This window comes from Chiloscyllium plagiosum, chromosome 2 (assembly GCF_004010195.1).
Source record: "Chiloscyllium plagiosum isolate BGI_BamShark_2017 chromosome 2, ASM401019v2, whole genome shotgun sequence".
NCBI classification, from domain to species: domain Eukaryota; kingdom Metazoa; phylum Chordata; class Chondrichthyes; order Orectolobiformes; family Hemiscylliidae; genus Chiloscyllium; species Chiloscyllium plagiosum.
In genome coordinates this window covers 132,854,576-132,877,870 of record NC_057711.1, presented here as the reverse complement: position 1 = coordinate 132,877,870, position 23,295 = coordinate 132,854,576, and positions in this window count along the sequence as shown.

The window sequence follows — 23,295 nt, the reverse complement described above, 5'->3', positions numbered from 1 at the left end:
TGGCAACACAGTCATTGGTATACAGTGAGTACAGTGGGGGCTGACTACGCACCTCTGGGGAGCTCAAGGATTGAGTATTAGTAACGATGAAATATTGTCGCCAAGCTTCACTGATTATGGCCTGTGGGTCAAGAAACTGAGGATCCAGTTGCAGAGAGTGAGGTTTAGTCCAAGATCACTAAATTTTTGGTAATCAGTCTTAAGTGGGATAATAGTGTTGAAGGCTGAACTGAGGGATAGAAATGTCAAGATTAGGGAACCTTGGATGACAGGTGAAATTGTGGGACTAGCTAAGAGGAAAAAGAATGCATACATAAGCTCTAGGTGACTGACAACAGACAAAGCTTTGGAAGAATATCACAAATGTAGGACCAATCTGAAACGAGGAATTAAGAGGGATAAAAGAGATCATGAGATATCCTTAGCGAGCAGGGTTAAGGAAAACCCCAAAGCCTTTTATTCATATATAAGAAGCAAGAGGGTAACTAGTGAAAGGGTTGGCCCATTCGAGGACAAAGAAGGAAAGATATGCATGGAGCCAGAGAAAATGGGTCAGATTTTTAATGAGTACTTTGCATCAGTATTCACCGGGGAGAGGGACATGACTGATGTTGAAGTTAGGGATAGATCCTTGATTACTCTAGGTCAAGTTGACATAAGGAGGTGGGGGGGAAGTGTTGGGTATTCTAAAAGACATTAAGGTGGACAAGTCCCCAGGTCCTGGATGGGATCTATCCCAAGTTACTGAGGGAAACGAGAAAGGAAATAGCTGGGGCTTTAACAGATATCTTTGCTGCATCCTTGAACACAGGGGAGGTCCCAGAGGACTGGAGAATTGCTAATGTTGCCCCCTTGGTTAAGAAGGGTAGCAGGGATAATACAGGTAATTACAGACTTGTGAGCTTGACATCAGTGGTAGGGAGCTGAAAATGTGTTGCTGGAAAAGCGCAGCAGGTCAGGCAGCATCCAAGGAACAGGAGAATCAACGTTTCGGGCATAAGCTCTTCTTCAGGAATGAGGAAAGTGTGTCCAGCAGGCTAAGATAAAAGGTAGGGAGGAGGGACTTGGGGGAGGGGCTTTGGAAATGTGATAGGTGGAGGAGATGACCTGGGGTGTGCAGATGAAGGGCTTATGCCCGAAACGTCGATTCTCCTGTTCCTTGGATGCTGCCTGACCTGCTGCGCTTTTCCAGCAACACATTTTCAGCTCAGATCTCCAGCACCTGCAGCCCTCACTTTCTCTATCAGTGGTAGGGAAGCTACTAGAAAAGATACTGAGGGATAGGATATATATCCATTTGGACGAAAGTGGGTTTATCAGTGATAGGCAGCATGGCTTTGTACAGGGAAGTTCGTGTTTTACAAACCTAATAGAATTCTTTGAAGAGGTGACAAAGTTGATTGATGAGGGAAGGGCTGTAAATATCATGTACATGAACTTTAGTAAGCCATTTGATAATGTTCCCCATGGTAGGCTGATGAAGAAGATAAAGTCACATGGGGTCCAGGGTATTCTAGCTAGATGGATAGAGAACAGGAGAGGGTGCAGAGGAGGTTCACCAGGATGTTGTCTGGTATGGAGGGTGCTAGTTATGAGCAGAGGTTGAGTATAGCCAGATTATTTTCATTGGAAAGACGGAGGTTGAGGGGGGACCTGATTGAGGTCTACACAATCATGAGAGGTATACACAGGGTGGACAGCAAGAAGCTTTTTCCCAGAGTGGGGGACTCAATTACTAGGGTTCACGAGTTCAAAGTGAGAGGAGAAAAGTTTAGGGGAGTTATGCGTGGGAAGTTCTTCACACAGAGGGTGGTAGGTGCCTGGAATGCGTTGCCAGTAGAGGTGGTAGGGGCGGGAATGATTGCAGCATTTAAGATGTATCTAGACAGGTACATGAATGGACAGGGGGCAGAGGGATACAGATCCTTAGAAAATAGGTGGCATATTTAGATAGAGGATCTGGATTGGCACAGGCTTGGAGGGCCGAAGGGCCTGTTCCTGTGCCGCAATGTTCTTTGTTCTTTGAGTTGAGATTAGTTACTATTTGCATACAAACTGACCTCTTGCTGCTTACTTACAAAATTCTCATCTCCCTGATCAAAGTTTAGTTGCAGAATCAGACTTTGTCTTGATGTCAAGAAGCTCGTTTCTGCTGGTCTTCCCATATTTCTGTTGGTCTTCCCATATTTTTCCAACTGACTCATCATTGCCCATAAGACCTAGGGTGTAGTAATGGAAGTAGGCCATTTGGCTGACCAAGTGTGCTCAACCGAGTGAGATCATGGCTAATCTGATAGTGCTCAACTACACTTTCAGGGAAACTCTGAAGAGTGTCAACTGCCAACATGTTGCTTGTTTTTTCTCTGCAAAGATGGTACAGAACTGTTTTAGTACCTTTGTGTGTGCTTATAAAAAATCTTTATCAATAAAGTGTATTTTTTAAAAAACCTCCACTCTCCTGCCTTTTCCCAACAACCCTTGATTCCCTTACTGATTAAAAATCTGTCTAATTCAGTCTTGAACACATTTAGCAACCCAGCCTTGACAGCCCTCTGTGGTAAAGATTCCATTAGATTCACTATCCACTGAGAGAAGAAATTCCTCTTCATCATGGTACTGTATTACAGTCTGCCACAAGGGGAAACAGTTTCTCAGTATCTACCCTGTCAAGTCCCTTCAGAATCTTAAATATTATATCATTGCTCACTTTCTTCAGGGACTGAGAGGATTGTGCCCAATGTAAAGCTTCACAGATGAGGAGAATAAACAAAGTATTTCTATAGAAGCAGAACACTGCAGATGCTGGAAGTCTGAAAGATAAAACAAGAAAATAGTTAGGAAAAAAACAATAGTTGCAGCAGATTGTGTTCAAATTCGATCCGGATCACACAATCAGTTTCTTTCCATAGATTCCGACTGACCCTTTTGAGTTTTACCAACCCTTTTTTTTGCATTTTATTTGAAGCCTTAATGTTGCTTGAAGTAGAATGTAATAGCTTTGACCCAGCAGTATCCTTTATTGTTCAACCGTAGATTTGAAAAATAATTAAGATGACAAATCTGGAAAAGCAGTGCCACACACCTACACAAACCAAACAGACAAGGTTACAAGTAAATGTTATTTAATTTGTCACAGAGTAGACTAATGTATATCTTAACTTCTTCACAGCGAATCAGAAAATGAATGTACAGCTAATCATTGAACTTGAAACATTGAACATCAACGTTCATGCACACAATCAGTTCTGCAATGACCCAGAGATTTGAATGCATTCTTCATCCATGGAAACAATAGCAACCATAAAACAAGTATCTGAGTCACATGTGCACTGACGTGCATTCCATCTCTCTAGCCATGGGCTCAAAGCTAATTGACAGGATAATAAGGCTGCTGAGATCACCCTCATCAGCTCCTTCCCCACTGGTGAACAGAGCAGCTATTTCACACTCAGATGGAACAGAAGTCAGCTACTTCAAGGTCTTCAGCACAGGATATTCCAGGACTAGTTGGCATCTCCTCTCCCCCTCCATCATTAACCTCAATAGCTCTTGCAGGCAAATATGAGGGGTTACCACTGTACCAGCACAGAATGCCCTCAGGAGGCTGGAGTCTTCAAGACTCCATGCCTTCAAAGGATGTTAGTTACATTTATCCAAGGCAATGAGGAATAACATGGAGCAGACTGCCTACATCTCAACTGGTGATGTTAGAGTAGCACCGAGATGTTGTTAATGCAAAGGAAAACTGAAAGAAAGTATCCTACTAAGGTGACATTAGTTATCTTGCCGCGACTGCCTCACTTTGTTAAAATATACACAATCATTCGTAATTATGAAAAATTGTTGGGACCTATCATAGTATTGACTCTTGTGAAGACAGTGCAATGGAATTCTCTGTGTTAGATATTGCAGGTTCTGTACAATGGTCATACTGAAGATAATACAAAGTGCACTGTCAGAGTAAGAAACGTGAAAGATTGATCTTGATGATTTGAAACAAATGCTGGAGTGAAAGGAAATCTTGAAAACTAAATTAATGTGTGAAATTCATCAGATGTCTGATTACATATCCATTTTTAGTAAAGTAAATGAAGGATTACAGGTTGTAAAGAAGGGGCATCCAAGAGTGTAAAATTTGCAACGTAATACAATATAAAGGTTTTTGACTTAATTTATTTAGAAATTTTGCCTGTTTGTAGAAAAGGCAATCTGTTATCTTCCTGAACACACAAAAGACTGTGAAGGATGGAAATCAGAAACGATTTCAGAATTCACTGGAAAAACTCAGCAGGATTGGCAGCATCTGTGAACATAGTTAACATTTTGGGATCAGGGACCCTTCTTTAAAACTGATTGTAGCTGTGGGAAGGTTTGTGTATACTGTATACCTAATGGTGGGGGGTGGGGGTGGAGGAAACAATAGGTGGAGATAGAGCTCAGAGAGAGAGAAAACCATTTAGGCAAACAAAGGAAGGGGTGAAGGTCAGACTGGGAGAACCAATAGCAGCTAATGGTGACTATTAGTAGCTGACAATGAGTTGTTTGTGGTAGCAGCCCACATGATGGCAAGGTCTAGTTAACGGGGGTTGGGGTAAGGACACAGGAGAAGGTGTTCAGTTCATACAATTATTGAACTCAATATTGAGTCCTGAAGGCTGCAGGGTTACCAAGTGGAAAATGAGGTGCTGTTCTTCCAGCTTGTGCTGAGCTTCATTGGAGTACTGCAGCAAGCCTGAAACAGAGATGCTGGCCAGGGAACAGGCTGGGGTGTTGAAATAGCTGGTAACAGGAGGCTCAGCATCATTTTTGCAAACAGAATATGGGTGTTCTCAAAACGAACACCCAATCTGCGTTTCGTCTCTCCAGTGCAGAGCAGACCATACTGGATTGAGTGAAGTGCAGGTAAATCACTGTTTCACCAGGAAGATGGGTCTGGCGTCTTGGATACTGAGGAGGGAAGAAGTAAACAGGTAGGTGTTTCACCTTCTCTGGTCACAGAGGAAGGTGCTGTGGAGCAATGTGCAGGTGTTGGGAATGAAGGGATGAGTAAGCCAAGGTATCCCTGAATGAACACTCCCTGCAGAAACTTATAAAGGGAGTGGAGGGCAACATATGTCTGGCGGTGTTGGCATCCCACCCGAGGTGGTGGAAATAGTAGCTAATGATCCTTTGAAAATAGATGCTGGTGGAATGGTAGGTGAAGACAAGGGGGCCCCTATTGCTGTTGTGGGAGGGAAGAGAGTGGTGAGGACCGAAATACGGGAGACGGGTGGGACATAGCTGAGGCCCCTGTCAACCATGCTGGTGGTGGAGAATTCTCAGTTGAGGAAGGAAGTGGACATTTTGGAGGCCCCCTTGAACAAGTTGGTATTATTAGAACAGATATGACAGAGACAGAAACAGGGAGAATGGAATAGAGTCTTTACAGGAATCAGGGTATGAGGACGTATAGTCAAGTTAACTCAGGGAATCTTTTGCATTTGTTGTGGATATTGATGGCCAACCTATCCCCAGAAGCGGAAGCAGAAATGTCAAGGAGGGGAAGGAAAGAGTTGGAGATGGATCAGGTGAGGGTAAGAGTGGGGTGAAAATTGGAAGCGAAATTGATAAACTTTTCCAATTTCAAGCAAGAGAGGGAAGCAGCGCTGATGATGTTATCAATATACAGATGAAAGAGTTATGGGAAGGGACCCAAGTAAGATTGGAACAAGGAATGTTTCATCTACCCCACAAACAAACAGACATATCGGGACCCATGTCCACATCTTTGATCTGAGAGGAGTTAAAGGCAAGGTTGTTCAAAGGGAGGATGAGCTCAACCAGATGGAGGAGGGTTGTGGATGGGTACAGTTTCAGACCTTTATTTAGGAAGAATCAGAGAGCCCTGAGACCATCCTGATGGAGGTTGGACATGTAAAGGATTGCATGTCCATGCCTCGAACCCGCGAACTGGAAATTTTGAAATCGGGGATGTCAGAAAGGGAATTGACTGGATAAGGGAAGAATAAGATTCAAGTCAAGGTAATCTGTTAATTATGCTTTGTGTTGAATTGTATGCAGGCTTTACTTTATGATGCACTGAACTCACGCTAAATAGACACAGACTGAATATGTGGTGCTTGGGTTAGGAGGTAGATGCTTGTTTTATGTAACTCAAAATGAATAGGAATATGCAAATGTAAATTGATGGGCTCCAGTTCTATTATCCACTAATTAGTTTTTAGATCATAACAATTTGGGCATTTGCTTCTCTACATTGGACTGCATCCATTTACAAAGCAGGGATTTGACTACTTGGAAAAAAAGTTAACCCAGCAATTAATACCTTAATGTTTGTATTTTACAGTTAATTAATACTGCTTCTCTGCTGTAGCCAATGCTCTTCAGATAACAGTCGACAGTCAGATAAAATCCTTGGATTAGAGGTCCCACAGGTCTGTGCCCTGTACAGTGCAATGTTGCTTCTTTTAAGCCTTAACATCAATAGATCCTGCAGACCTAGCTGTCACAGATTTACCCATCCACACCAAGTGCAATCGCAACCGTTTCTTTTCCCATTGTGGAATTCAGTTTTCCGGTGCACTGGAAGGCAGCAGTGAGTACTCCTCAAACAGTGGCTTTCAGACTCTGTATGTGTCAAAACCAGAACATCTAGATCTGAAAAAGTATGAGAGAACAAAAAATCATACAGACTGATGAAGCTAATCTAGATCATGTGATAAAGGAGTACAATATCGTAGTATCATAATAGATTTGAAAATAGAGGTAAAATAGATGTGTGGTTTCAGTTCTGACATAAACATTTTTTTAAATAGGTCAGAATGTCATTTGGAAGACTAAACTAAAGAAGATTAAGTGCCTAGCAAGATGCCTTTATGGTAATTGATGAAGTGTTTGCAAAGGTGAATATTTAGGACATGCAGAGATACCAGACCAAGGCTCCACTGGCAATTTGAATTCAATTCAGGATCAGGTGTCAGTCAGGAGAACAGTTTTACCTGAGCAGAAGGATTTTAGTTTGTCAGGTTGCCAAGTTCTGAGAGTTTGTATTGAAGTTTTCAAACAATCAGAACTGAAAGGAGGTTCAAGTCAGAATTGGGAAGAAGTCTCTAGGCCATCAAAACTGATAAGAGTAATTAAGTAAGATATTAAAAAGCCACGGTAGGAATGAGACTTCACTGGTGTGAGATATTGCGCTCTGAGATATTGTGTTATCGGTTATTTTTATTAACTCACTCACCAGCTCGCTTTATTCATTAGAACCCGGTTCCTGTTCATTCATTCGTAACCTTTTACTAACCCGTTATTTACTATAACACAGTTTCATTCATTCATTCATAAAATTGCAGTTCTGTTGAATATTTTACTATCCAAATTTAAACAACCTTTTCAAATCAAAACAACCCTTTCAAACCCACTACTGCATTTGCACACTTTATCAGCCCTTGCTACAGGCAGTGTTTATCTCTGAATAAGTGTAGCAGATAGAACAATATCATCCCCATCAAGTCTTCACGAAGCATTATAATATTAATCAGCCCTTACCAACCATCTCCTGGACCTGAATAGATTCCCCAATTAGTGTGAACTTGCTAAATACCTTTTAACTGGGGCATTATCCCTTTATGAAACTAACTGACAAAACAGTGCTTCCATGAAATTGCTTGAATGAATGAAACTCACAACTGCAAAAAGTAAACAAACCTCACAATTCAGCTGAATTAATTAGTTTAACATCCTTTATTCTTTTATTAAGTATAGGTACAATTTCTAACTTATTTAGAGCATATAGGCCGAGTATTTTTACTAACATTTACTAACTTAAAACACAAAAGGACTAACACCTCTTCATTATGCAAGCAGAGCAGATAGACACTCTTAATCCCATCAGAAGCAGCAACCAGCATTTAGCACGTTTTAACTCATGTCCTGTCTCCCAGAACAGAAGCCCTTCAGATCTTTGTGAACTATATATAAAACAATGTAACACCATAGTAATGGAATTTTAATATATGTAAGAGCTGTGTATAAAGGGGCTCTTGTAAGAACTGTATTTCAGGATTCTATTGCCACCTCAAACTTGTGCTGTGATTGCTAAATAAAAGAGGCTATTTTTGCCATTCACTGCTTCCAATTGTTATTTGAACACGATCCCACACTGGGTTTGAGTATCTTTACAGAACATTGCTGGGAAACAGGAGAAAATCTTGTTATGCTCTTTATGTTAAGATTTTCTAAACTGTCTCATTTATTTATAGCTTTGCTTCTTGTATGCGTTATAAACTTGTGTTCTCATTAATTAATGACAGTCCTGTATGAATATCTTCGTTGATGAACCACCACAGTACTAAGTACAAAAATTAAATTTACGATCTATCAGGCCTGGTTTCACACTGGATTCTGCCTTGTTCAGTATTACCAAAAGCTGGATTATAAGAAACGTAAGATGATATCTACTGGAAAACTTTTAAACCATCACATTGATTATATTGGATAAATAAATACTTAAAATCAAGAACTTGAGACCATACAAATTTGACTCCAAGTGGATTAAAAAACATATTCTAGAGAATCAAAATGGAAAAATAAGTTCCACAAATCCTTCAGTGATAAAGAGAAGGGATTTACTAAGATTAACAGAATAAACTTCAAGAACCTTAGAGGTTTATAAAATCATGAGGGGCATGGATAGGGTAAATAGACAAGGTGTTTTCCCTGGGATGGGGGAGTCCAGATCTAGAGGGCATAGGTTTAGGGTGAAAGGGGAACGATAGAAAAGAGACCTAAGGGGCAACGTTTTCATGCAGAGGGTGGTGCGTGTGTGGAATGGGCTGCCAGAGGAAGTGGAGGAGGCTGGTACAATTGCAACATTTAAAAGGCATCTGGATGGGTATATGAATAGGAAGGGTTTGGAGGGATATGGGCTAGGTACTGGTAGGTGGGACTAGATTGGGTTTGGATATTTGGTCGGCATGGACGAGTTGGACCAAAGTGTCCGTTTCCATGCTGTACATCTCCAAGACTCTATAACTGCTTCCTTGAAGAATTTGCAACACGAGGTATGAGCAACATCCTATTTTCAAACAAAGGTAACTTAGACAAAATTAATGAGGCAAAATAAATTAAATGAAATTCTAGAGAGGTCAACTTGGCTTGGAGTGATAGATTGGGTTGGGATATCTGGTCGGCATGGATGGGTTGGACCGAAGGGTCTGTTTCCATGCTGTACATCTCTATGACTCTATGCTGTATAACCTGTCGACTCTGGAAAGCCCCATAAAGTTTTATACCTAAATTCACAAAAGGCATTTTTGTGATTCATGCTAAACCTTCAGAATGGATAAGAAATTTTGTAAAGAGCAGTAAACAACAAGAATCCATGAAGGAGTTAGATGGGTATCTCCAGCGCTTAACATTTATCAATTTACATAAACGACCTGAAGTCAAAACTCATTATAATGCAGTAAAATTCGTGGATGATGGTAAGCCAGTAAGGGCATTGGAATTGAAATACACAACTTCAGTATTGCAGCATGAGCTGGATAAATGATGTACATTTGTAGAACAATAGTAGGTGAAGTTTAATGGCAGCTATAGAACTCCAGACAGGGTATTCCATGAATGGTGCTGAATAGCTGAGAAGAGATCTCGGATTCTTATTGGGCTGAATGATATACATGTCCAACTGTAAGGAATAATAATCTATATAACCAATAGAATATTGAATATAATTTACAGGAAATTATAATACAGTGAACACTATAGCACACTGCTCCATTGGCACCTTGAATGCTGCAACCAGACTGACTCTGAAAACATAGGGGAAGTATAAAAGCACTAAAGGCAATGCCGCACAGGATATGCATAGGTATACAGCACAGCTAATAAAAGGCAAGATGAATCCTTTCACTTCAATTTAAATTGAATTATGACAGTAGAACAAGGGGACATGAGTTTATAAAAGCAAATGGAAACTGTAGGAGTGATGTCAAGGAAATTCGTATTTACACAAGAAGAGTTTAGTGTTTTCAATAAAATTACATTGCCATGCAGGAAAGAAAATGCTGAAATTGCTGAAGAAATAATGAGATGTGACTATTAGGGATTTTAATTTCTTTCTGATGGAAGAATTAAGATGTATCAAATGTCTTTCTTCATCCAATATTATCTTATGATTGCTATTAGCCCTGGAAAAAGTTACCAAATATGAATACCTGAAATATATGGAGAGACTAGAACAAACAAATTGTGAACTGGGGTGGGGGTAGGGTGTTGATGTGATGGTGGTGTGTTGGTGGTGGTTTGGGATAGAGATGAGCTGTGCAGAAAAGTTCAAAGTGATAAAATACAGGGCAAACCCCATATTCATGGAATTGTTTTTCGCGGTTTCAGTTACCTCTGGTTTACCATGGCCTGAACATAATATAGGGAACCTTCCGGAACCAGGGAGCAGGGGGCTGCCGTGAAGGTAAATTTCCCATTTAAATGAATGGGTTTGCTCCTATCTCGGTAGATCTTGGAACGTATCCTCCACGTGTATGGGGGAGGGACTATTGTAGCCAAGATAAAGGTGGAAAGTTCTTTTCCATTTGTAGGTTAATCAAAGGAAAAGTGGCCATTCTCTCAAGACAAGCATTCCATAAAGGTGCAGCTGAATAAAACAGAGCTCAGGAAGAAATGCTTTCACACAAAAAAATGATCAAAAGGTAAGATTTTCCCAAATTGGTAATCAATGCTGCATCGGTTACAGTACATAAGAACAGAAGAACATAAGACCTAGGAGCAGGAGTAGGCTGTCTGGCCCCTCGAACCTGCTCCGCCATTGAATAAGATCATGGCAGATCTTTTCATGGACTCAGCTCCATTTACCGCTGTTCACCATATCCTTTAATCCTCTGAAGTAAATTTCAACCCAGGCGCAACTGGAAATAGGATAATCAACATAACCAATAGGCACCTCACTCTAGTGAAGCTGGTTTAACTGTTGCTTTCCTTCAACTTTGGTGATAGTGACCCACAATTCATTTATGTTTACTTTAACGATGGAAAGGGATAGGTGTATAATGCAGGGCAAGATTTGTTGCTGGGGGAAAGGCAATTATGATGCAATTAGGCAAGTTTTAGGATGCATAGGATTAGATTAGATTAGATTCCCTACAGTGTGGAAACAGGCCCAACCAGTCCACACCGATCCTCCGAAGAGTAACCCACCCAGACCCATTTCTCTCTGACTAATGCACCTAATACTATGGGCAATTTAGTATGGCCAATTCACCTGACCTGATTATCTTTGGACTATCGGAGGAAACCGGAGCACCCAGAGGAAACCCACACAGACACTCTCCCGAGGCTGAAATCGAACCTGGGACTCTGGCACTGTGAGGTAACGGTGCTAACCACTGAGCCACTGTGCTGCCCGGGAAGGACACTGCAGGGGATGGGCACAATTGAAATGTGGAGCTTATTCAAGGAACAGCTACTGTGTGTCCTTGATAAGTATGTACCTGTCAGGCAGGGAGGAAGTGGTCAAGCAAGGGAGCCGTGGTTTACTAAAGAAATTGAATCTCTTGTCAAGAGGAAGAAGAAAGCTCATGTTAGGATGAGATGTGAAGGCTCAGTTAGGGCACTTGAGAATTTCAAGTTAGCCAGGAAAGACATAAAGAGAGAGCTAAGAAGAGCCAGGAAGAGACATGAGAAGTCATTGGCAGGTAGGATCAAGGAAAACCCTCAAGTTTTTTAAATCGGGAATAAAAGAATGACTAGAGAAAAGTTAGGGCCAATCAAGGATAAGAGTGGAAAGTTGTGCATTATGTCCAAGGAGGTAGGGGATGAGCTAAATGAATATTTTTTGCCGATATTCACACTGGAAAAAGACAATGTCGTCAAGGAGAATACTGAGATACAGGCTACTAGACGAGACGGGATTGACATTCGCAAGGAGGATGAGTTAGCAATTGTGGCAAGTGTGAAAATAGATAAGTTCCATAGGCCAGATGGGATTTATCCTAAGATTCTCTGGGAAGCCAGGGAGGAGGTTGAGCTTTGTCATCTTTGTCTGCAGGAACAGTGCCAGAAGACTGAGGATAGCAAATGTTGTCCCCCTGTTCAAGAAAGGGAGTAGAACAGTATGGTAATTATAGACCAGTAAGCCTTAGTTCAGTTGTGGTAAAGTATTGGAAAAGGTTATAAGAGATAGGATTTATAATCATCTAGAGAGAAATAATTTGCTTAGGGATAGTCAATATGGTTTTGTGAAGCGTAGATCATGCCTCACAAACCTTTATTGAGTTAGTTGAGATGGTGACAAAACAGGTGGATGCGGGTAAAGCATTTGATGTGGTGTATATGGATTTCAGTAAGGCGTTTGATGAGGCTCCCCACGGTAGGCTATTGCACAAAATATGGAGACACTGGGTTCAGGGTGATTTAGCGGTTTGGATCAGAAGTTAGCTAGCTGAAAGAAGACAGAAGGTGGTGGTTGATGGGAAATGTTCATCCTGGAGTTCAGTTACTAGTGTGTACCACAAAGATCTATTTTGGGGCCACTGCTGTTTGTCATTTTTATAAATGACCTCGATGAGGACATAGAAGGATGGGTTAGTAAATTTGCAGATGTCACTAAGGTCGGTGGAGTTTTGAATAGTGCTGAAGAATGTTACAGGTTACAAAGGGATATCAATAAGCTGCAGAGCTAGGCTGAGAAGTGGCAAATGGAGTTTAATGTGGAAAAGTATGAGGTAATTCACTTTGGAAGGAGCAACAGAACACTGAATAAAGAGTACTGGGCTAATGGTAAGATTCTTGGTAATGTAGATGAGCAGAGAGATCTGTGTTCAAGTACATTGATGCCAAAAGCTGATACCCAGGTTGATAGGGCTGTTGAAAGCATACGGTGTATTAGCTCTTATTGGTATAGGGATTGAGTTTTGGAGCCACAAGGTCATGCTGCAGCTCACAAAACTCTGGTGTGGCTGCACTTGGAGTATTGCATACCGTTCTGGTCACCACATTATAGGAAGGATATGGAAGCTTTGGAAAGGGTTCACAGGAGATTTACTCGGATGTTGACTTGGATAGAGGGAAGGTCCTATGAGGAAAGGCTGAGGGACTTGAGGCTGTTTCTGTTAGACAAAAGAAGGTTGAGAGGTGACTTAATTGAGACATATAAGATAATCAGAGGGTTAGATAGGGTGGACAGTGAGGCTTTTTCCTAGGATGGTGATGGCTAGCTGGATGGAGGAGACAAAGCTTTAAATTGAGGGATGATAGATATAGGATAGATATCAGAGGTAGTTTCTTTACTTGGAGAGTAGTATGGGTGTGGAATGCAACAGTAGTAGACTTGCCAACTTTAAGGGCATTTAAATGGTTACTGGATAAACATATGGATGAAAATGGAATAGTGTAGGATAGATGGGCTTCAGATTGGTTCCACAGATTGGTACAACATCGAGTGCCAAAGGCCCTGTACTGCACTGAATTGTTCTATGGTCAAATTGCTCCACATATCCTTGCTGCTCCTCTTCCATCAGATTTCTGCTTTTCTGGACAGTCCTGAGATTATTCAGCATCTATCTGTCCCTTGGATAAATTTAATGTTTTGTGAGATTAGAAGTGCTGTGCCAATGACTACACAGTGTACCATACCATTTGTGGCCAGCTCAGTTCCTCACACAGAATGTACCCTTGAACATGATGATGAAGCCATTCTATAATTTATCTGAATCTGAGGTGATCTGTACCCATGTACTGCCGGCCCTCAACTATATTCAGACTTGGGCTTCTAAGTGACATGTATCTTCAGTTCCTGGATGCAGTCGGAGAGGTCACAGGATGGCCAGGGAGCAGCGGAGCTTGTCGGGATACATGAGTATACAGTTTAAATTTCTTTTAGTTCCATTTTTCTTCAGTTCCTCAATGCAGTCAGAGCGGTCACATATTTGCTTTACCCAAAGCACTACTCAGGTATTGTCTCCCACCCATCCTCCTCCTCTAACCAAACAAAAATCTATGCGTTGGTTGGTAAGGTAACAAATGTTTTCTTTCGTGTTTCATTTGTTTATTTTTTCAGCAGTCTATTTGGGAATTTAGAATAGCGGGAATGGAGGTTAGAGCAGTTGAATGTTCCTCCTGCAGTATGTGGAAGGTAAGGGTCACCTCTAGTGTTCCTGCTGACTTCATTTATTAGGAAGTGTACCCAACTCCAGCTCTTTGAGAACCATGCTAGGGAATTGGAGCTGGACCTGGATGAATTTTGGATCATTCAGGAGCGGAGAGTGTTATTGAGAAGAGTTACAGAGAGGTAGTTACTCCATAGCCACGTGAAGAATGTAGATGGGTTACCGTCAGGGGTAGGAAAGGGAACCAACAGGTGGTGCAGGGATCTCCTCTGTGGTTCCCCTCAACAACAGGTATACCATTTTGCATACCGTTGTGTGTGTGTGTGGGGGGAGGGGGGGGAATGACTTACCAGGGGTAAGCAATGATGCACAGGTCTCTGACACAGAGTCTGTCCCTGTCGCTCAGAGGGGAAGGGGAGCAGAGCTTTAGTCATTGGGGACTCCATAGTTAGAGGGACAGATAGGAGTTTTGTGGGAATAAGAGAGACTCACAATTGGTGTGTTGCCTCCCAGGTGCCAGGGTTCGTGATGTCTCTGATCATGTTTTTGGGATTCTTGAGGGGGAGAGGGAGCAGCCCCAAGTCATGGTCCACATGGGCACCAACAACATAGGTAGGAAGAAAGGTGGGGATCTAAGCAGAAATTCAGGGAGCAAGGGTGGAAGCTTAGAGCTAGAACAAACAGTTGTTATCTCTGGTTTGTGGCTCATGCCATGTGCTAGTGAAGCAAGGAAGAGGGAGAGAGTGGAGCTGAACATGTGACTGCAGGGATGGTGCAGGAGGGAAGGTTTTGGATTCTTGGATAATTGGAGATTTTTCTGGGAAAGGTGGGACCTCTACAAACAAATGATCTTCACCAGAACCAGAGAGGTACCAAAATCCTGAGGGGGAAATTTGCTAATGCTCTTTGGGGTGGTTTAAACTAATGCAGCAGGAGGATGGGAACCTGAATTGTAGTTCCAGTGTACAGGAGGTTAAGGGTAGTGAGATCCGAGATAGGTTTACAAGATCGCGAGATTAAGGTAGGTGAACTTGCGGAATGGGTTGGTACCTGAGATTTTGATGTTGTGGCCATTTCAGAGACATGGCTAGTGGAGGGACAGGAATGGTTGTTGCAGATTTCGGGATTGAGATGTTTCAGCAAGAACAGAGAAGATGGTAAAAGAGGTGGGGGGTGTGGCATTGTCAATCAAGGGTAGTATTACAGCAGCTGAGATAACATTTGAGGACTCATCCACTGAAGTAGTTTGGGCTGAGTTAGAAGCAGGAAAGGAGAGGTCACCCTGTTGGGAGTTTTCTGTGGATTCCAAATTGTTCGAGGAATTTAGAGGAAAGGATAGCAAAGATGATTGCGAGAGTAACAGAGTAGTTTTTATGAGGGACTTTAATTTCCCCAATATTGATTGGAAATACTATAGTTCAAGTAGTTTAGATGGGTCAGTTTTTGTTCAATGCTTGCAGGAGGGTTTTCTGACACAGCATGTAGAAGGGTCAACAAAGGGCAATGTCATATTGGGTTTGGTACTGGGGAATGAACCCGGCCAGGTGTTAGATTTGGAGGTAGGTGAGCACTTAGGTGATAGTCACCATAATTCGGTTATGTTTACAATAGCAATGGGCAGGGAAAGAAGTATAACTGGGGAAAGGCAATTATGATGTGATTAAGCAAGATTTAGGATGCATAGAATGGGAAGGAGACTGCAGGGGATGAACACTCTTGAAAAGTGGAGCTTATTCAAGGAACAGATATTGCGGGTCCTTGATAAGTATATACCTGTCAGGCATGGAGGTACTTGTCGAGAGAGGGAGCCATGGTTTAATAAAGAAGTCGAAGCTCTTGTAAAGAGGAAGAGGAAGGCTTATGTGAGGATGAGGTGTAAAGGCTCAGTTAGGGGGCTTGAGAGTTATGTTATCCAGAAAAGATCTAAAGAGAGGGCTAAGAAGAGCCCGGAGGGGACATGAGAAGTTGTTGGAGGATAGGATCAAGGAAAACCCTAAGGCCTTCTATGGGAATATCAGGAATAAAAGAATGAATAGAGTAGATTAGGACCAATCAAAGATAGTAGTGGAAAGTTGTGTGTGGAATCTGAGGACATGGGGAAGTGCTTAATGAATACTGAAGAAAAAATATTCACATTGGAAAAGGGCAATGTTAGTGAGAATATGGAGATACAGGCTACAAGATTAGATTGGATTGAGATTGACAAAGGGGAGGTCTTAGCAATATTGAAAGATCTGAAAATAGGTAAGACCCCGGGGCCAGATGGAATTCATCCTCCGATTCTCCGGGAAGCCAGGGAGGAGATTGCAGAGCCTTTGGCTTTGATCTTTATGTCATCATTGTCAACAGGAATAGTGCCAGAAGACTGGAGGATAGCAAATGTTGTTCCCTTGTTTAAGAAGGGGAGTCAGGATAACCGTGTTAATTATAAACCAGTGAGCCTTACTTCAGTTGTGGGTAAGGTGTTGGAAAAGGTTATAAGAGATAGGATATATAATAATCTGGAAAGGAATATTTGATTAGGGATAATCAACAGTTTTGTGAAGGGTAAATCGTGGCTCACAAACCTTATTGAGTTCTTCGAGAAGGTGACAAAACAGGTGGATGAAGGTAAGGAAGTTGATGTGGTGAATATGGACTTCTGGCTTTTGTCCAAAACGTCGATTTTCCTGCTCCTCAGATGCTGCCTGAACTTCTGTGCTTTTCCAGCACCACTCTAATCTAGAATCTGGTTTCCAGCATCTGCAGCCCTTGTTTTTACCTACATGGACTTCTGTAAGACGTTTGATCAGGTTCCAAATGGTGGGCTATTGCACAAAATAAGGAGTTTCGGGATTGAAGGGATTTAGCGGTTTGGATCAGAAATTGGCGAGCTGAAAGAAAACAGAGTGTGGTGGTTGATGGGAAATGTTCATCCTGGAGCTCGGTTACCAGTGGTGTGCTGCAAGGATCTGTTTTGGGGCCACTGCTGTTTGTCATTTTTATAAATGATCTGGAAGTGGGTGTAGAAGGATGGGTTAGTAATGGATAACACTAAGGTAGACAGAGTTGTGACTAGATATTGTGGGTTACAGAGGAACATAGATAAGATGCAGAGCTGGGCTGAGAAGTGGCAAATGGAGTTTAATGCCGAAAAGTTTGAGGTAGTTCACTTTATAACAAGTAACAGGAATGCAGAGTACTGGGCTAATGGTAAAATTCTTGGCAATGTGGATGAACAGTGAGATCTTGGTATCCAGGTACATAAATCCCTGAAAGTTGCCACCCAGGGTGATAGGGTGGTTAATAAGGCATATAGTGTGTTGACCTTTATTTGTAGGGGGATTGAGTTTCAGAGCCATGAGGTCATGCTTCAGCTGTACAAGACACTGGTAAGGCTGCACCAGTGGTATTGCATGCAGTTATGGTCAATGCCTTATAGGAAGGATGTGAAGCTTTGGAAAGCGTTCAGAGGGATTTACTAAGATGTTGCCTGGTATGGAAAGAAGGTCTTACAAAGAAAGGTTGAGGGAACTGAGGCTGTTTTCATTGGAGAGAAATTTGAGAGGTGACTTAATCGAGACATATAAGATAATCAAAGGGTTAGATATGGTGGACAGTGAGACCCTTTTTCCTCAGATGGTGAAGGCTAACACAAGGGGACATAGCTTTAAATTGAGGGGTGACAAATTTAGGACAAAAATCAGAGGTAGTTTCTTTCCTCAGAGAGTAGTAGTGACGTGGAATGGCCTTGCAACAGTAGTAGACTTGCCAATGCTAAGGGCATTTAAATGGGCATTGAACATACATATGGATAATAATGGAATGGTGTAGGTTAGATGAGCATCAGATTAATTTCACAGGTCGGCACAACATTGAGGGCTGAAGGGCCTGTACTGTGCTGTAATGTTCTATGTTCTAGATCATTTGCATCACACAATTGCCAGACAATCACTGTTTCTAACAAGAGATGATCAAACTAAGTCTCTTTGAGGTTCAATATCATTGCCATAGCTGAATCCTTCACTATCAATATTCTGGAGGCTTGCTCTCGATCCTCCAAGTCACACATGACACTGACTTAGAAATGAATTCCTTCATTGCTGCTGAGTTAAAATCCTGGAATACCCTTTCCATCATCATTGTGTGTGTACCTACACAAAATGTGAGGCAAGAGTGAGGCCATGTCCTTTTGGAACTGGGCTGATCGATCCTTTATCCCCTTCACTGTCAAGTCAGACTATCTGAAGGTGCTGGGTATATGTTCCAAAGAGCCAGAGCATGTGCCAAAACCTGGGAGGAGCATATTGCCAAGATAAGCCAGAAACTGGGCATAGGGGAGCACCACTCCCTTTCCATTGCAGGTAAAAACCTTGCCATCAGGTGTCAGGTACTCTCGGTGTTGCTCCACATGGAGCAGGTTTAGCCTATTCCTGAAGCCGTGCCACTGCAGTCAACCAAGCTATTTTCCACCTCATCAAAGGTCAAAGATGGGCCAAATTCGCAGGAACAGAATGCACAAAGTTATGGATGGATTGGGGGGGGGGGGGGTGGGGAGAAGAGCATATACCCTCTGCTGCCCTTACCTGATATTTACCTTTGTTTATAACTGCATTAAGCAGTGCATAGACCCTTAGTACACAAAAACAAAGTGCCACTCTGTACTGAGGTTCCAACTGTCCCCAGTGTTACAAAGGATGGGCCTGGTCTTGGTGCCGCAGAACACTCCAAGGCAGTTGGACCGCTTTGTATCACCTGTCCTTCGTGGAAATACTTGGAAAGGAAAATACCACTGACCACAAGACCATCGGCAGTGGTCAGCATGCAGTGACCTTGATATCCGACAGGAAAAAGAGAGGATGAATCCTGTCAGATAGTTCACTAAGCAGACTGTCAAAATAATTTGGCAGAATGCATCATTGCCAGAACTTTCCAACAAGTACCAATACATAGCTTGGCTGCTGGTGAGAAACACACTGTCCATCACATTGCTCATGTATGTGTGGACTCTCTGCACCTTTGCACGCTGCCCCTGAAGCAGTTGCGGGGGGGAAAAAGACTGTTACACATCTTATTTAAAATGTGCCTTTGCAAAGAAGATCTGGAGAGATACAGTGGTTTTTGTTGAGGTTCATCCCGACCAGCTCCATGATGCAAGACCATCAACTCGGTGAAAGATGCTATTTGACCTCGACCTAGTGTTGAAGATTGGCACATTCCAAGGTCCAGGACTATGTGCTAAGGGACATGCTAAAGTATGGGGCAACTGCTGCAAAGGCACAATGGGGAAGGATCACTGTCTAAGGTCTTCCTGCCAAAGTATAATGATGGTCCCTTTGATTATCAGATGCTCACTTTACCTCAAAATGTATGCAAATAGTGTCCTGCATGAGTAGGAAATGCCTTTGGTTTGCATCTGCAGGGAATGTTAAATTCTAATGTTTGTTTTTCTTTATATCGCAAAGACCTATACAGAACTGATCTAGAACATGTGTCTGTACATAAAGGCATGTTTTATGAATAAAGTATATTTTTGAATTAAAAAATTGAATTGCAGCAGTTCAAAAAGGCAATTCACCAGCACCTTCTGAAGGGCAATTAAGGTTGAGCAATAAATAATCACTTTGTTGGAGATGCTCACATCCCATGAATGAATGAAAAAGGTGACTAACCTACTCCAATTTAGGTTATTCCATATCTCATTTGTCATTCGTTTTGATGTTACTTAGTTTTTTCCCTCATTAGTATGTAACTGCATTTACTTCTACACAAAAGTAGGTATTCAAAAGTGTTTCTGATTATTGGACAAATTATTTTCAACAGCTGTAAGGTCAGGAAGCAGAACAAAATTGACAAAAGAACCAAAGGCAAGATGAGAATTTTTTATGCAGTGATCCTAAATGCATTGCTTGAAACAGTGCTGGAAGCAGTTCCAATGATAACTTTCAAAAGGAAAATATTGCAGGGTTATAGGAGTGGGATTAATTGAATAACTTTTCAAAATAGCCAGTATTGGCATAATGGACTGATTGGCCTCCCTCTGTGTTGTTTTAATTATTATGCCTGGTTGCTTGTCAGCCTGTGGTATCAACTTCAATGCTTTGTTACCTTTTTTTTCCTCTTTTTGATAATGATTTATCTTTATTATGACAGGCATTAAGGTTTGTACACTGCGAACATACTTTGGGAAATTGGGTGTGTGCCCCAATATACTATCCATGATTTTTAATGAATGTAGAATAATGCATGGTACATGTCCAAGTTTCTATATTTGTTCTTTGTACACAAGCTCCCATGCTAGGAGAGCTGAGCATGAAAATTTAACCCTATTTAAATTATTAATAGCTGACTATTGTTACCATCTTAAGTAACTTCTCACATCTAAGGCCTTTAAAACTTTATTAATTTCACTGAAGGTTAGATTCTGTTCAAAGTGCCTGATAGCAACAGCTTTCTTGTTGGGAGTGAGGAAATAAACATATGTTTACACTTTTGCCAAGTAATGCTAACATTAAATCCTGACAAACAACAAACAGCAAGCAGGAAGAGGTCATGTATATAATTGTTAGATGGAAAGAAATACTTAATTTATTATTTCTAACTACAAATCAGAGGAATAACCCATTTTGCTACAAAGAAAATCTTGCTTTTCTGAGTTCTGTAAATGTCAGACTCTCACTGACCGCTCCTAATTGCCTCTCTAACTGCTTTCCTTCGTTTGGAGCTCTTCTAACTACTCCTTTTCTAATGTTACGTTTCACTTGGTTCTGAAGAAGGATTATTCGACCTGAAACGTTAAATCTGATTTCTTTACACAGATGCTGCCAAACCTGCTGAGGTTGTCCAGCAATTTCTATTTTTGTTAATCTTCACTTCCCCATCAATCAGCTTGTTTCTCTCCTTTGCACTCAGGTTGTACCTATATATCTGGCTCTCCCTCCCTTGAGTGCACTTCTGTGTACACACACTCCTTCCACTCACAAGGATTGCTCCTACCACCCTTAAGTTGTGCTTCTCTTCCCTAAAACTGCTTCCTGTTCTGTATAGGTTGCCTGTGTCTTTTGGATGTTTTCTTTAATTTACTCATGGGACATGGACATTGCTAGCTGGCCAGCATTTATTGTCATAGAGATGTACAGCATGGAAACAGACCCTTTGGTCCAGACCATCCATGCTGACCAGTTATCCTAACCCAATCTACTCCCACCTGCCAGCACCTGCCCCATATCCCTCAAAACCTTTCCTATTCATATATCCATTCAGGTGCCTTTTGAATGTTGCAATTGTACTAGCCTCCACCACTTCCTCTGGCAGCTCATTCCATATACGTTCCACCCTGTGAGTGAAGAAGTTGCCCCTTAGGTCTCTTTTATATCTTTCCCCTCTCACCCTGAACCTATGGCCATCCCTAGTTATACTTGAGAAGGTGGTGGTAAACTTCTTTCTCAAACTACTGCAGGCCATCTGCTGTAGGTAGACCCACAATGCCCTTAGGGAGTACATTCCACAATTTTGACCCAGTGATATTGAAGGAATGGTGATAGATTTCCAAGGTAGTGGCTTGGAGCGAATACCTTCATCTGCATGTTATCTGCTGCCCTTGTCCTTCTAGATCGAAGTGCTTGGAAGGTGCTGCCTAAGGCTATTTGATGAACGTCTGCCTTGCACCTTGTAGATAGTACACACTGCTGCTGAACGTCAATGATGAAGGAAGTGGATGCTTGGAGGTGTGGTGCCAATCAAGTGGGCTGCTTTGTTCTGGATGGTGTCAAGTATCTTGAGTATTGTTCGAGCTGCACCTATCCAGGCTAGTGGGGAGTGCTTAATACACTTTTGACTCTTGCCTTGTAGATAGTAGACAGGCTATGGGAAGTCAGGAATCAAAAGAGAAAATGCTGGAAAATCTCAGCAGGTCTGGCAGCATCTGTAAGGAGAGAAAAGAGCTAATGTTGCGAGTCTAACTGACCCTTTGTCAAAGCTGGGAAGTCAGGAGTTGAGTTACCCATAAGAAATAGAAACAGGAGTAGGCTTCAGACTCCTCGAAGCCTGGTCTGCTCTTCAATAGGACCATGGCTGATCTGACATTTCTCATATAAACTGTCCTGCCCTTTCCCCAGAATGCATATTCATTGCAGTATTCCTGGCCTCTGACCTGCTGTTGTAGCCATTTTCTTTTCATACAGTAAGTCCAATTGAATTTCTAATCAATGATAACCCCTCAGGATGTTGATAGTGGGAGATTCAGTTAAGGGAATACCATTGAATGTCAACAGGTGGTGGTTATTGCTTGCCGCTAATGTTACTTGCCACTTGTTTGTCCTTAGTTTGCCCTCCCCAGCCTGTCTCTGATTACTCCGTTCCTTGTTTTACCTTGGTATGATTTGACTTATTGTTGTCACATGTACCTAAGCACAATGAAAAGTTTTGTTTTGCGAGTAGTACAGGCAGATCATAGCATATATGGTCACACGCATCGTAGGTTGCTTGGACAGAGCTCAAGATTATGGCTGCACAGGAGGTGCACAAAAGCAAGATCAACATTAGATTTGAAATTAAAGAGTTTCCTTTCGCCCCTTATTTGCCCTCAAGCCTGTTTAACTCCATCCCTCGGTTTACTCTCATTTGGTTTAACCCTGATTTGCCTTTGTCCTGGTTTATCCCTCCTTCTAACATCACTCCTCTTGGTTTTCCCCAATTACCTCTCCCGTTGGTTTATCCTCCCTCCGGTTTACCCGATTACCACTCATCTTATATGCTCCAATTACCCCTCCCCTGGATTAGTGCTAGTTTACCCTCCCGCTGGTATACCAGTACCCCCAGCCCATTTACCCTCTACCTAGTTTACTATATCCCTGGTTCTACCTGCTTTAACATTCCAGTGGTTTACCCCTGATTACATCATTTACCCTCCTCGATTGTCCTCCACTGGTTTATCCCTGATTTGCACTTTCCCTGGTTTACTCCTCATTTACCTCTTTATTTACACCTGATTTAACCCCCTCACTTAGCCCTGCTTTAACCATTCACTTACCTCTGGCATTCCACTCCTTGGTTTACACTCTCACATACCCCTGGTTTAGCTTCCTCACTTACCCCAATTTGCCTAACTTATCCTGTAACTTATCGCTGCTTTTCCCCACGTTTAACTTCATACTTACCTCTGGGTTTCCTCCTCCTCATTATCCTTTGTTTCCAT